This window comes from Lygodium microphyllum, chromosome 16, assembly GCF_053477565.2.
Source record: "Lygodium microphyllum isolate KBCC chromosome 16, Lygodium_microphyllum_v1.1.10, whole genome shotgun sequence".
NCBI classification, from domain to species: domain Eukaryota; kingdom Viridiplantae; phylum Streptophyta; class Polypodiopsida; order Schizaeales; family Lygodiaceae; genus Lygodium; species Lygodium microphyllum.
Genome location: NC_141150.1, coordinates 18270826 through 18287942, shown reverse-complemented (window position 1 = coordinate 18287942; position 17117 = coordinate 18270826).

Here is a 17117-nt window from a genome sequence, read left to right as displayed (position 1 = left end):
TAGCACAACAACACTTTGAAAAGTGGGAAATAGACTTCATTGGGCTGATTAATCTCACAGGCAGTACTTCAAGGCAAAGTACATAATTGTGGCAATGGATTATCTCACAAAATGGGCTAAATATCAAGCCATTAGAAAGAATGAAGCTAGGACCATGGCTAAGTTTCTTTGGGAGCAGGTGATCTCGCGATTCAGCTACCCCATCAAACTAGTTAGTGATCAAGGGACACACTTTATTAATGAAGTGATTGCTCATTTTATATCCATCTTCTTGATCATCCATAGGAAATCCTCACCATATTACCCTTAGGCTAATGGTCATGCAAAATCCACGGAATAAGATCCTTGTAAATGTCTTAACTAAGGTAGTCTCCGCCTCACACAATGATTGTGATAATAATCTCATGGCAATGCTATGGGTCTATAGGATAGCTTATAAGATGGATGTAGGGAAAACACCATTCAAAGCTAACCTATGGGACTAAAGCAATCATGCCATTGGAGTTCTCCATTCCAAGCTTGAGAGTGGTAGTGCAAGAGAGATGAGATGGAAAGGAAGCATGGATAGAATGTCTAGTGGAATTAGAATGCCTATGTAAAACTTGACTCATGGAAACTCATACACTAATCTACAAAAAAGCAAGTGCAAGAGCTCGTTTGACAACCATGTCAAACAACGTGGCTTTGAGTAGGGCGATGTAGTGCTCCTGTATGTGATGAAGGCCCATAAGCAAAAGATGAAATTTAGGGGATTGGGACCTTTCAAGGTTCACAACATTAGTCGAACCGGAAACGTAGAGTTGAAGACTCTATAGGGAGAGAGCATAGGGTTCTTTAAGGCGATCACCTCAAGAAGTACTACCCTCCAATGCACCCACTACATGAGCCCCCAATGCTAGACCCGCATGTGGACGTAAGAACAGCCACCATCACTGAGATGGAGGATGAGGACATGGAAGTAGTGGCACATGCATACTTGTATATAACAATCATGGGCCATAAGACATATGCCTTAGATGCGCTTATTGACGAGGGAGATGACTGTAATATCCTTACACATGATCATTGGACCCTCATGTACTTAGCCCATTTGGGGAGAAATGTTGAGAATAAGCAATCACACTCAACAAAACAGCCTCTTTGTATGGAGCTTCAGGGTCAAGGATATGCAGGCTAACTTATCCCATATGCACAATGGTGCCTACTGCAGTTTCCTACTTTCCTATAAAGCATTGTACTTGCTTTCTTTCTTAATGCAATGATAGTACTCTTTTCTTTTCAGTGAAGTGTCAATGTCATTGTCCACATACACAAGATTGTGTTTATGAGTCCAAGTCTCAATCTTGGAACCTAATTCACTTGTGTAACAAACAGTGTCTTTGTCTTCTCTATCATGAGTCCACACTTCTCATTTCATCCTCCATAGCTTCCGATTTGCCATGCTCTAGATCTCGCATTTCTCACATGGTATCAGAGCCCAGTCGGGCATGGCATAACTCCCTTCTCTGCTCTCTCAGTCCCTCTTAACCTCAGGTCAGCTCATGGTTCTCATTTTCCACCTCCATCTTCAATTGATCTTCTTGGCAGCCATAGCCACCTTGCACCTATCCTGCTTCAAGCTCTTAGATCTCTTCAATCAGACAAGATATTGACAAGCTTTCTTCTCGAGAACTGTAGCCCTGCTCTTGGAGCTCCTCTCTATCACCTCAGAGCTCAACATTAGGCCATTTCAAGCTCAGCATTGTGAGTCTACACAGTTGCTGCCCTGTGTTTCTGCCATAGCCAGATAGACCCTGCCAACTTTGAGGAGCTGGATCTTGCAATAGAGGGCATAACTCTTCACGCTTTCTTCTACGAAGTTGTTCCCCAACTTCAGGCGCATCATCGTGGCACAACACAACTCGACATTGCACACTCTATGCGATGGCATTGCGGAAATCGCGGAAATCTATCAGAATTGCGCCTGCTAACATTCGAGCTACTGCCGCCATCGCTACAGGTTGCGATGTTGACGATCATGATAGGGCATTGATAGCCCATCATTCAAGCTTCATTTTGATAAAAAAAAAGTTTTGAAAATGATCCACTGTAGCTCCTGCACAATCAGCAAAAAACCAGGCTGCCCCCAGAAACCCTAATGCAAAAGCCATAGCCAAAGCTTCAAAATTCTGACATTTTTCACTGTTTCTCTCACTGAAGTTATCAACAGTGATTTTAATCACTGAGCAATACTCTCTGAAGTTCATTAAAGTACTGTCACTCAGATTTGAAGGTATCAGCATCAAATCAAGGAGGGGAAGATTACACTTGGATTTAAAAAGAGTAAAGGACTTTGCAGATTTGGTATTCATTGACACTCAGTTAGTGTTTTTTAGCACTTGTGTCTCTCAACCAACTCTTCTGCTGCTCAAATCTAATAAGTCTGAAGTTGATTTGCTACTGTTCCCGTAAGTCTAACATGGGCAAAGACTCTCCAAATGCTCGATTCAAAGGAGTCGGGTTTCACACCTGGCAAACCCGCATCAAGCTCATCTTGATGAAAAAGGGTCTCTGGCCATCACAAATGGCAAAGAGAAGAAACCTCGGGACGTGGACCTTGCAACTACTTGGCAAAAGAATGATGACAGAGCCCAGGCCATTATCAAACTGGAGCTAGACGACAGTTATATCCACCATGTGGATAACTGTGAGACCTCACAGGATACATGGAAAAGACTTGACACCCTGTTCGGTGCACAATCTAAATCATCAAAGTATGGTCTCCTGATTGAGTTCTTCAGGCTTGAAATGAAGTCCAGCACATCACTTGCCACACATCTCAATTACATGGAAGGACTCCTAACCCAACTTGCGGGAATCAACATTAAAATGGATGAAGATGTTTGCATCGGTGTTCTACTTAAGAGTTTGCCTCCTGAATATAATAATGTATCAACAACTTTAATCAACATGCCAAATCCTGAACTTGTTGATATCCAGGCATCACTGTTAGAAAAAGAAAAGAAGCTAAAAAACTAAGGAAGAACCAAGTACCTCTAGAGATGAGCATGCATTATATGTTGGCAACAGGTACAAAGGCAAGAAGGATCGGCTCTTCTGTGACTTTTGCAAAAGGACCGGACACACCGAGAAGTTCTGCCACAGAAGAAAGAGATCCCAAAAGGCCTATCTAGTCGCAGTCAAAGAAGAAGAAGAAAATGGAGCAAAGGAAGAAGAAGATAAAGATGAAGACCACCAGGATCGGAAGGACAAGACTCATCAGTCCTTGTACTCTCATAATTCTGATAGACTGTTTTAAAAGCCTTGTATTTCCTTGCCCTAATGCTTCCTGCCATAAGCTTTTTAAACTCCTTATGTAACTTGGCATTACAGTCCCTGTACACTTTGTGAGGCCCCTGTTACAGCCTCTGGATGTCCATCATGTTTTGGTGCCCACACTTACCCTTTTCTGCAACAGCCTCTGGTGTCTACCATGTTTGTGGTGTGCCCACACTTTGCAGGTGGTTCTCATTACAGCCTCTACACACTTTGTGCCTTTCTAGTTGTGATTGAGGAGGGGTGTTGAGAATCAACAATCACACTCAACAAAACAGCCTCTTTGTATGGAGCTTCAGGGTCAAGGATATGCAGGCTAACTTATCCCATATGCACAATGGTGCCTACTGCAGTTTCCTACTTTTCTATAAAGCATTGTACTTGCTTTCTTTCTTAATGCAATGATAGTACTCTTTTCTTTTCAGTGAAGTGTCAATGTCATTGTCCACATACACAAGATTGTGTTTATGAGTCCAAGTCTCAATCTTGGAACCTAATTCACTTGTGTAACAAACAGTGTCTTTGTCTTCTCTATCATGAGTCCACACTTCTCATTTCATCCTCCATAGCTTCCGGTTTTGCCATGCTCTAGATCCCGCATTTCTCACAAGAAATCTTATTCACTGCTAGGAAAGTGCAAGGTAGCGGTCACTATCAAAATTGAAAGCCTACCAATGATCTTCTACATGATGCCTACCACCGAACCTACTGGTAAGGAATCATTGCTAGGATGTGCATTCAAAAAACAAGCACATTGGAATGCCGACTATGACTCACAACAGATTCACCTTGCCATTGGTAATGTTTGGATAGTGAGACGACTTTCAACAAGGGCAACTGGCTCCATCTAAGACCGCAACACCACTAGTAGAGAAACTTAGTGCCAAGCTTAAGGAGAGGGGTCATGACTTATCTCGACCCACCACAACAAACCAGTTGCAACACCAACAAGTGTACCCAAAACCACTAAACAATAGCTCAAATGGGTTCCAAAACAACTTTTGTAGTCACCTAGAAGCCAATCTAGATTAAATCAAAATCCCAGAACATCATGCCCTAGGCCTAGGAGACAAAGCTAGCGCTACAAGAACCCATGAATGGTCAAGGCACGATGGGTGCACAAAGCCCTATTGCATGCTCAAGGGTGTCCATGAGTGTTGTGATGGGCATTGGGTAATGGTACCTTTACCACATTTGCTAAAAGCTACGAACGATTGGATTTAGGCCTCCTCGAAAAACCATTAGGCAACGAAAGTACGCTCCACACATGTACTAGGGAGGAATATGAGTTCATGTTTGTCAAGATTCTCGAGGTGACCGAGGACTTGATTGCCAACAACGAGATTTCTCAAGAGCAAGCTCTCAAACAACAGTTTCTCACCTCCTAGAGCAAGAGCAAAGTCTCTACAACCTATGAACTAGAAGAGTTGAAATGGTTAGCCGACTTTGACTCTTCCTTTTTGTGAAAATGGTATGCTCTCGGCCTGCAATGGGAGTAAGAGGGCTGCCAAATTGTGACCAATGCTGAGTAGAGACATGCAATCAAAACCTTTGAGTAGAATCCGATTTATGTGGCTCCTACCTCATTCAAAGTATTGGCCATCACACACAATCGACCTTTAGAAGAGCATATTATGGCCCATCCCTATTTGGATAGACTCTTGATGACTGAGGAAGAATTGCACATCACTAGTAGGATATACTATGGTGACTTCCTCACACTGATGTCCTGAACTACATTACACACGTAGGCATTAGGCCTCAAAACATGGACCATCACGCCCACTTAGAGTGTAATCCATAGTTTTATGCTTAGCTCATGAAGAATTAAAGCACACTAGGCAGGTGCTTCATGTCCTTAACCATGCACCCTCCAATCCTAGGAAGGATTTTCATCATTCCTAGGGGGGGAGGGGGTAAGGTGGAAAAGAAAACATGGTTTGAACTTCAAAACTTCAAACCGAACATCAGAAGCAAAAAGAGTTCAAAAGAAAAAAAGGACGAATAAATGAAACTTGTACTTGAAGAAAATATTTCATGGAATTTGTGCTTGGAATGTGTGGAATGCTTGAAGGATAAAAAGTTTACATTCCTTACTAGAACATCACACCATTCCATAGTGTTTGTTCTTAAACTTTTTCCTTTTTTGCAAAAGGTACTCTCAAATGAGCTAATTGTAAGCTATTGTGCCATAATAGGAACTTGAGATGGCAGGATAACTTCTGTTCTCAAAAGAAGAGCACAACAAGTATCGATTGGCCACTAAAATGCAAGTCTACAACTAGTTAAAGTACCGCAATGTCAACAATTTTGGGGAGCTAGTGAACAAGGAAGATGCGGTGAGACAAATAGTCGATCAATGCAATCACCATAGATATGTAGAGAAGGTTGACTATGGCAGGTGCACAAAGTTCTTGAGAACCTTTGACGCAAGAAAGAACAGTGGCATGGTAACCGTCACAGGAAAGAAGGCTCATCAAAAAGGGTAGAAGTTGTGCTTAGCCATAAAAAAATAGTGGAGAAGGCTTTGGGTTTAGCCAACACATATGGAAAGAGACCAAAGAGGGATGTTTATGGCATGTTGAAGACAAAGGTACACAAAAATGATGGGATCAATCTAGCAGACATCCTTGAACTTGTTGTCTAGTTGTAGGCAAAGATAATGCATGCCCTATTCTCTATTCATCGATACAACACCCTCATGGCCTAGATCCCAGTGCTGATGCTTGAAAGTATTGCAGTAGGGGCTCTAGATAAAATGAATCTAAATGCCTATATCTACAAAATGATTGAATTTTCAATCAAGATATTGCCATCTAGCCAAAGACCTGTAGGAGGTGAGTCACTGGGACCACCACGACCGAATCGGACCAGAAAACAATTGCATCAAAAGCATCCATGATAGGGTTTGGAGGGGTGCTAACAGCCATTATCCAAGAAGCTGTGGGAGAGATGGAAAGGGAGGAAGAAGTGGGGGGGACTCCCAAGAGATCTCCTATTTGGGAGCAACACCTCTCCCTGACAAAAAGCCTATCAACATCTCCAAAAGTGAAAAAGGTAGGAGACAAAAAAGTGAGCAAGCCACAGAAAGAGAAGGTAGAGTAAGCCACAAGAAGAAGGGAGCTCAACTCCAAGCATAACATCGACTAAAGGGGTCAAGTGAAGGACCATTAATGAGCAAGACATGTAAGGATCAATCCCATTGAGCCAGGGGGAGCAGAAGGTAATCATGCTAAAAATCCCATGCAAGAAGAAGGAAGCCACAACAGGAGGAGAGAGGACAAAGCCCAAGTAGTCGTGCAGAGGAAATCAAGGGAGCTAGAGGAGGGATGGAAAAAGAAGCAGGAAGAAGAGGAGGAATGCTTGTGAAAGGTAGAAGAAGAGTCCAGAAGGAGAGAGGAAGAGCAAAGGAAGAAGCGACAAGAAGAGGAGGAAAGGATAAGGAGAGAAGGAGACGAGCAGATGTCTCTCACTATCAGGCTATCAGGCGAGCAACCCTCTTGCACAGAAGACCTAGCCAGGAAGACCCTAGACGATGCATTGGGAACCAACTCCATAGTGGTAGAAGTGGCTAGAGGACCCGTAGTGGAAGGCAAAGGAAAGGCTCTATTAGACTCACTCCTACTTGTCATGGTTTCCACCACTACCACCACCCAAGAAACCATGGATGCAATAGTGGACAAAAGCAACATGATGGCTTGGGTACAATACCTAGTCAACATGGTGCAACAGCTTGGTCCAGCATCCAATAGTGGAGAGTCCCAGTGCCAAGAATGAAGAGGCTTGCCATTGTGGACACCGAATCTAGAAAAGACCTGAAGAACGCCAGAGTGGAACCCTCAACTATGTCCATACCCTTGGCCATGCTAGGATCAGTGCAATATGACGAGTAAGTCCAAGAACTAGTATGCTCACTAGAAAGAGTAAAAGAAGAGAGGAAGGCAGCAATGGTAGAGTTAAAATCTGAAAAAGAAACATTCTTAGCCTACCAACTTGAAAAAATGTGCTAAATAGCTACCCAACAAAGGCAAATAAGTGACTTGAGAAAGGAGTTTAAAGCCAAACAGGTGGTAGAAGGGAAAACATAGGAGAAGGTTGCAAAAGAGCCCCATGGTGAGGAAAGAGGAGAACAACAGATGTTGGAGGAGGAATTTTTGGTCCTCTTGCAATAGAATGAGCAGATGCAAGAATACCTCAACCAGCTGAAGAAGATCGGATACGAGCTCACTGAGGAGCTGGAGAGGATTAGGATCGAGGCCTACACAGAGTGCAGAAAGGAGAAACAACAAAAGGAACAACTACTCAAGGAATTGCATGAGGCTAAGTCACAAAGCAACGAAGTGTCAGTTAAAAAGTTGATAGAGGTGGAAAACAAACTTCAAGTGGCCCTCTTAGAGTGAGAATGACTGGTAGAGTAGTTGGACCACCTCAGATAGCAAGAAGGGAAAATGTCAAAATTTGGAAAGAGTAAGAACAGATGGTCATGATGAAGTCTCAATGCCTAAATCAAGGCGTAGAGAGGATGAGCGAAAAGGGCAAGGCTTGGGAGGAAAAGACCACTGGAAGACTTAAAGACCTTGCCAAATGCCTTGCCTTGGTGGAAAGTGATTGAATCATGGTGCCAGCAAGGGAAAAAGTAGTGGAGGTAGGTCTCAAGGTCTAATAGCATGCCTTTCTAAACATGGATCTACACAGGATCCAAACTAAGGGCAAGGATACAATAGAAGGTCTGTGGAGGAAGCTAGAACTTACAAGATGGGCCCTGAAATACAACCTCCATGAAAGAGTACCAAAAGAGAGTAGTAGCCTAAGCACGGAGCAACAATGACAATACCTGAGGCAGGCTGGGCTCTCAACAAAGAAGCTAGAAGAATTAGGGTTTGGAAAGCCATAACAACAAGCTCAACCATTCATTGCAGTTCCAACGGAACCGCCAAGAGGACAAGGGTCTAACTTCGAACAAGGCCAAGACGAAGAAGAGTAGGCACAAGAATCGAGCCTAGAACAACATGTGCAAGCATAAATTGAAGAGCAAGGTGAGGAAACCGCCCCTAAGAGAGTTGTGAAAAGGAAGCATAAGTTGAGAGAGCAGGTAGAGCAAGCACAAAGCAGACACCAAGCAAGGCCACAACAAGTTATTGAGGTCTAGATTCCACAAAGAGAGGAATGCTTTCCTATGAACTGGGCCCAGGAACGGGCTATCTGGGAGCAATGGGAAAACCAAGAATACCAAGACTGACCCTTTGAGTTCTCCTTCCACTGCCCTCATTCCTTAGACAGAGTTCTAACTCTAAGGGTGACGGAGTAGGTGATCAGGCTTGCACAAAAGCTGGGGAATAAATGGTGGATAGAGGAAAGAGCAAGACACCCCACAAGGTGGCAGAGAGAGCTTGTAGATTATTGGCAAGACAAGGTTTGGGAGAATCCAAAGACCACTAGTGAATACAAAGCCCAACCAAAATGGCGATGATGTGTTTGGGACACCAACCTTGATGCTTAGATGGCCTTCTATAGCACCATACCAAACAAGCACAATGATCCCACCTACATGCCACATCCGCAAAGAATAGGGGTTGATCATAACTCGGATATGCATGGCAAGTAAAACTTTCCAAGACTTGAGAAATGAAAAATGATGAATGCTCCAGGAAGAGATGTCCTGAATCCCATATGCACAGTGGAGAAAAAGGGAACCATCATGAGCCTATAAAGTGATGTACCTTCTTATCATTCAATGATGGAATACAATTGTACTTTGTCCTTTTAGTCATAGTTAGTGTCATACCCAAGATTGCGCTTATGAGCCCAAACTTCTATCTTGGAACCTAATTCACTTGAGTAACACTTGGTCTATCTAATCTATGTCATCATGAACATTGTCTTTGTGTTTCATCTGCCATAGCCATGCTCTAGATGCATGCATTTTCAACATGGTATTAGAGCTCAGTCAAGCATGGCTAAGCTCAACTCAGCTTGTCTCTCTACTCTCTCAAACTCCCTCAACCTCAGTTCAACTCAATGTCAACTCATGACTTCATCTTCAACTTCATATCCATCTTCCACTTCTGGTAGCCATAGCCAGCAGACTACACCTACCCACCTTGGAGCCTTTGGATCTCTACAACCAAGCCATTTTAACCGAAGCTTCCTTTTGGAGATATCTTCTTGACCTCAGGACACTCGCTCCTAACACCTCAATCATAGAAATCGGTGGTCTACAACTCCACCATTGCAAAAATTGGAACTCGTTGTCCTGTTTGTGCCTCTGTGCTGTCTACATCTGGATCCGTGTCTGGGTGCTGCAATTTACTCTGCACCTATAGAGCATTTGAAGCCCATCACATGAGCTTCCTTTTGATAAATTTTGAGCCCAAATGATTAACTGTAGCTATTGTAATTTAAAAAAAAACCAATCGACTGCTAAACTCTAGAAGAAGACTCCATAGCCATTTCACTTCAAGCTCATTTTTTCTTTATTTTCTCTCTCCTACCACATAAACCAAGCCTACTGCCACTCTGAGTCACTAATTTAATTAGTCTCCGTCAACATGTGCCCATCAAACTAGCAAGGAGGGGAGACTTTGGAAGATTTGAAGACCTTCTTCCACTTTAGTTTTTTCACTTCATTCCAACTCACTGAAGTCTATGCCACTCTGATTTGAGTTCTTACTTAGTTCCTAGCAAAGCATCACTCCAAATCAGCAAGAGGAATCAAAAAGCAAGCAACAACAAATCAAGAATCAAGCTAGTATCTTTTGATACTACATAATGGATTTGGCACTACCATCACTTGTGTTTTTTGGCACATTCAAGAATTAACTCATTGTTGTTGGTCTGATCTCACTCATCTGATGCTGATGCCAAACATGAAGATTTTTAATGTGGAATGACCAATTGATTAAATCCCTTGTAAGCCACAATCTCATTGTAAAAGGCTAGACACTACCCGAGTATACTTGTGGTAAGACGTCCTTCAAAATGTCTGAACTTGAGAAAATAGCCAAATTTAATGGTGAAGGCTTTCATGCTTGGAAAGAAAAGACAATGTACTATCTCATGAGAAAAGATATTTGGGATCTATTTGAGGATGATGCAACAGATGCAGATAGCAAGAAGGAAGATGATGAAGATGGGTTCATTGAAGAAGTCTAGCTCAAGAAAAAAGAGTGGAAAAAGATGAACAACAAAGCTTTAGGTATTATTGTGCTTGGGGATTTTCTAACAATATATTGCACCATATCTCTGGCATTAGAGATGCTAAAAAGGCTTGGGATGAGCTTGATAGGATCTTTGGAAGTCAAGCCAAAAACTGTAAGGTTAAGTTGTTAATGCAGTTCTATAAGCTTGACATAAACACAACACTTCAATGACTATGCATATTAACAAATTCAAAAGTCTAAAAACTCAACTTGCTACTTTGAAGAAAACAATAGATGAAGAAGAAGCCATTGTTGTACTCCTTACTAGTGTAAACCAGGATCCTTATGAAAATCTTGTCTCTACTCTCAGCAATGTACCTAATTTGTCACAAAAAGATATTGAGCACTCTCTTCTTGATGAAGAGAACAAACAGAAGAACAAGAATGCAAAAGATGGTGTCCCACCATCTAGGGAAAACCTTTTATATACCAAAGGAGGTGCTGGACCTTAAGGAAGAGGCCAAGTATTCAACTCTAACAACAAAGATCGGATTACATATCATTATTGTGGTAAGGCTGGCTATATAGCTAGTGAATGTTTCCATCGTAAAAGAGCAGAATGGTAACCATAATCAAAATCAGTTTATGAATGAAGAAGATAAAGAAGATGCTTCTGCCATCAATAACAACCTTGACAGATTGTTTTGAAGAAATTATCTTTCCCATAGTGGATCTTATGTTTTCCCATAGTGGATTTTGTTTTCCTTAGTGGATTTTCTTTGTAAAACAAAACCCTTGCCAAAGATGTAAAGTTTCAAGCTTTAACTTGACTAGACTACCTATGAGCTAGTCTCCCTGGCCATGTCATCATGTAGGGGAGGCAAAAGCCAGCAAGTGTAGAAACTCGTCATTTGTGGGGGGGTGTTGAGAAATGAAAAATGATGTATGCTCTAGGAAGAGATGTCCTAAATCCCATATGCACAGTGGAGACAAAAGGGAACCATCATGAGCCTATAAAGTGATGAACCTTCTTATCATTCAATGATGGAATACAATTGTACTTTGTCCTTTCAGTAATAGTTAATGTCATACTTAAGATTGTGTTTATGATTCCAACCTTCCATCTTGGAACGTAATTCACTTGAGTAACAATTGGCCTATCTAATCTATGCCATCATGAACATTGTCTTTGTGTTCCATCTGCCATAGCCATGCTCTAGATCCATGCTTTTTCAACACCAAGGATCTACAATAATGTGAATGCAAAAAGTCTAGAGAAGTGCCTCACGTTCACTGAGAAGGACATCCGCCCATCCATCACACACTTCCTCGACCAGTTCTCATCATGCCTTGACCCTACCTTTATTACTACATGTAATTATCTTAGGGTACTTCGAATTTTGCTCAAGCAAAAGCCCATGGTAGAAGAGGCTTGACACCCGCCACTCTTTTTTTAATCTAACTGCAGGAATCAATAGCTGTGTGATGGCCCATATTATGATGAGGGCCGCACTCCTACCTTCTTTTTGCATGGCCATCCTAGAATATATGAATGATTGCTACTTCACTAGATGTAGCCATTCCTTCCTATCAATGACACCTCTGAATGTACATATTAACATAAATGGTTATTTGCAGAGTACCCTTTCTTACCAAGTCCCTTAGGCCTCTTCGTAGTGTAGCTCCTGTCAAGAGCATAGGGATGATGTCTAATGTCCTCCCTTGCAATGTATTAAGTGTCAAAAAAAAAAAGAACAAAGATGAAGAACAAGAAAATCAAGTAATGGGATGATCATATACCATCAGAGTTCCACAGACACTGCACCTAGGGATAATTATATCCCTAGCTCCTTCCTCCACTTCACATACTTAGGGCACATCAAGGGCACGACACACCTAGGGAGCTCCCAGTGCCTATGGTAGACTTGTTTTCCTAAGTCATACCCACAACACCTTCCCTTGTACATGAACTGGGTCCTCACATGTGAGACAACACCACAGGCTTGCGACCCAACTCCCAATTCCACTAGCATGGATACCATGTACTGCACGATGAGGTAGACACACCCCTAGGTAGTGCACTTTCTTTTCCTCTTTTAGGTACACTCGACAACCTATGCATTGACATCGAAGACCCCCATCATCCACCCAATCTATCCTCACCCTCCACAATCCCTCATCCATTTTGTTATGCTTCTTCTCCATAGCCAATCTCCCCAAAGCCCCATCATCGATCCACATGGCAAACCTTCAACCACCCAAGCCCTCACCAATAAGTGTCATATGGGATTAGCACTATGGTAAGAGGGGGGTAATGTTAACCCCGATGCAAAGAAAGCACAAAGAAAGCAAAGAAGATTAAAAAGATACAGGACAAAGTGAAAAAAGGTGGCCCAATGGAAAAATAAGAGGAAAAGAGTTAAAAGCGCAAGAAGCAAACTCAAAAGTCCAAGGCAAGCACAAAAGGGAAAATATGCATTTTAAACATAAAATCTCACCCTAAATCCGTGTGAAAGAGCGCCAAGCACCCTCCTGTGCAATTTGTAAATGTAGACGGGCATGGGTGAAGGAACAATGTAAATAGGAAGGAAATAGGGAAAGAGGACCTAGGTGTCGAGACCTAAAATGGGCCCAACACTGGCTCTAAGGCTCTAGACGGGCCTCTAGTACACACCCAAACCACCCCTCATAGCCTCGCGATGGCTAGAAGCGTCTAAGGGGTATACTACTATAGAACTTCACATTTGTATGGATTGTAATCCAATGGATAGCCCTTCCCACACTCATAAGAAGGAGCCTCTACACATATTGGTGCAATACATTATGTAAACACAAACAAAGGGAGCACCCCTCCACTGATTGTCGCAGCCCCACTATGGCTCTTCTACACCTCGAGGATTGGCCCTAAGATGCGTCATGAACACATAAAGCACGTACAACACATAATCATCTCTTTTAATCGATCGATCTTGGATAGATAGTCCTCATTGAATACTCCCCAAAGGAATGAACCACTAACCCTACAACTTAGGGTACCTCACCTCCTCAACATAGGTCATCGTTCATGAAAACAATTGCTATGCATCCCAGGATGATACCATGTATTGCATGCAATGCAATTGTGTATGGTTTATAGTGCTCAAACAAAATTCCTTATCAACAATCAACATTGTGAAGATGTAAAAACATTTCTTTTTATGCCGTTAACTATAAATGAGATTGTTGTGTTGCCTAGGGCCAACACCAAGCTGCTCGTGCTACTAGACCCTCTTAATTTTCAAAACCACATATCCTATATGCCATGCATAAGAAAAAATCAAAATTCGGTGGTAGGTTTAGAGAGCAATTTTTAATGTATTTTTCTTTTATAAAAGTAGTAAATACCTACTTTAAAATAAAGATAGGGTTGAACTGAGACTAAACCTCATGAACCAGCCTTATCATACTTTCACAAGCACAAATGTTATTTTTCTCCATTTTTTTAGATGCAAAAAACTTAATTTTCTTATTTTCTCTGTTTATTTATTGATAATTCTCAATACTTTTTGATTTACTGATTTACACTAATTGATCTTGCTGAGAATTATTTTTTATCACATTCTATTCCATGCAAACGCCATATGCACAACAAAATCTCAAAACCACATGATTTTCCTTAAAATTGTAATGTCGTGGATTTTATGTGTTTATAAAGAAATTATTAGATGACTAATTTTTCTTGATTTCTTTAACATTTTTGATCAATCATAGCATTGACAACCAAATGTAACCATTTTCAACCAAAATCTATCATAAAATAATTATATTTATGACTTACTCATCATAAAACCGCACCTTATGTCATACGTATCTCGTGATTGGAGGCCCGCTAACACTTCCCAATAGCCACTAATGATCCTTCCAACCTTGATCTACGTCCTTTACGCTCAGTATTGTCCCATGACCAAAATCTCTCATCTCAGTCCACCCCCTTCTCTCATAGAATCAACTGTGGAAAACACACAACAAGAGGAGAGAAAAAGACTAAAAATCAATCTCTTCATTTACTGCATCATTTTTTGATTTGATTGAAGCAATGAATGGCGAGAAAATTCTTCATCTTACTGTCCTCTTGCCTCCCCTTGATGCTAATAGGCATTAAAAAATATTTTTTTAATCAAGAAGGGGGTGCCGAAGAAAACGGTGCTCCCCCCCCACGATTCAATTTTATTGAGTCTAAGGCTTTTAATTAGCCTATTAAACTTCAACCATTAAAATATCTAGTTCCATTTTGGGTTTTTACATTGCATGCAAGTGGTTTTTTGCCAAACAACGGAGGCCCAAACAAACTCCGAATCGCGAACGGGACTGGATGGCCAGCTTATAGCATTGAAATCTATTAACTTTGCCTTCGTCACACACTTTCTAGCTCCCAAATCACATAATTGCTTTATAATGTGAAACCTTGTGAGGATTAAATGGGGGGTCAAACGGATTCCGATCGATGAACCTGTTGGGGGGTAAAGGCACTCCGCCTAGTCGCCCGTGTATTACTACACTGACAGTACTTGCCACTGCACATTGCAGGTGGTGAGCACCCATCACCGTCACTTTATTCTTTATTCTTTTAGTGACAGTTTGAATAAACAAAAGCCCGATCACACATTGTGACTGTTGGACTTTCCACATTGTGACTCTCTCTCTCTCTCTCGCTCTTGCTCTCCCTCCATAGCTCTCCCATGCAAGCCTCGATCCTTCTCACCTTTCAATTGGTATCGGAGCATGGTAGCTCGAGCATTCCGACTTGGTTCGTGACTCCTTCAGCTTCCTATCAATTACCTACACTCATTTGGTCTCCTTCCCGACAGCCATAGCCAACTCTCCCATCACTCCCATCACTCCCGGACTTCTTGAGCACCTACGTGGCCCATTTGGGCACCCTCAAGGGATTCCTTCAGAGGTATTGGAGCTCTCTTTTGTTATTTTACTTGAGTCCACAGGTTTTGTGAAGCAGGGCAACCATGTCCTTTTTCTTCTTGCGATGCCTACTCTCTACCGGTGACTTTGCCCTTCAAGAGGGAGCTCCTGGGGGTCCTTGACTACTCCCCCAACCTTGCCTTGACCTTGCCCAACTCTTTCATAGGCCCCATATCAGTTTGGGCCAGCTTGAAGACCTGCAAAAATTTCCTTTTTTACTTCAACCCTCCCTTGGCACTCATTGGCAGCTTGAAAACACTTCATTTGGCACTTGGGAACACCCCCTTGATGCTCGACATTAGTGGTTGTCATTGGCATTGATTTGTGGATTGATTTAACTCAGTCCATGACTATTTTCCATAGTCCATAGGTAGCCACAAACATTGTTACATCAACACTTTATGTTTATGCTTGGTTGGCGTTGACATTGGTTGCTCGGTTGGTCCCGAATGCTCCCCGAATGCTAGTGGAATGTCTGCCTATGATATGAGATGTTTTTGGGGCTGAATTTGCTTAGCCATTGACTATTTTACACAGTCCATAGGCAGCCCAAAACAGGGCAGCCCCTGTCATTACATTTTATGCTTATGCTACATGGTCATTTGATGCTCGATTATGCCCAGTAGGTGCCTATACATAGGGGAAAGTATGCATGTGGTTTTTCTATAGTTTTGAGATTGGATTAAGCCACTGTTTGCTCAATTTTTGACATTTATTTACTGCTAGAATATTTAGGGCTAAATCTTATTTGCTTATGTTTGGATATGCATGTTAGATTCGAGCTATGTCTTGGATATATACATTGATGTAGTGACTCTTGGGGATCGACATAGAGCTTGGATTTTCTCTCAAATCATTGGTTGAGCTTGAGCTCGCTTCGCATAGCATTGGGATCTTCATCTCTAATGTACTTATGGCATGTACTTTGCTTATGTCTTGACCAGTCTTGACATGCTTGGCCTATGCCACTACTACATGCCCGTTACATTGTTTGGAGTTGGATGCTACTGAGCCTTGCTTTGGCTTGACATTTGATTGCCCGGAGCTTACTTTGGCTATTTCTCGGCTTTCCTGAGTTATAGTTTGGATGTACTTGTTCAAATACTTGAGACTGGGATCTTCACTTGGATGTTGCATGGTTGATATGTGGTGGTCCTCACAAATGTACTTGGGCTGATTTGGGCTTTGCACTCCCTGAGCATACACCTCTTTCTATTAGGTCTTGCCAGTGTTGTGTACACTTTTCCTTATTACACAGGGAGTGTGTCGGCTTACTGATGGATTCATTTGACATGCTTGGGTGTTTAATCGATATCCATATGACTGTCACATGCTGATTTATGTCCGCTTAATGCTGGTTACGCTTTGATAGTTAGTGGTTGACTTAGTGCATTCATTTTGCCTACAATTTTCTCTTATTGTACCTGGCTATAATTTATTATAGCAAGTAGTTATTCATGGACTAATGTGGAATTTTCATGCTGAATTATCCTGATTTTATGTACTTTTGATGGTACTTGCTGGGCAGCATTATTAGCTATCAGTTCGTGGTCATTTTGCCTTAGTTTTGGTGGTACTTTGAGAGTGATCTTAGCGTCAGTTTTATTCTTTCCCCGCCTATGACTCTTCTTCCCTATTGAGATAGCATCTAGGTTGCTAGGCCCAAGCAGTGATATGCCTACCTACCGCATTTGTGCATGTGACATG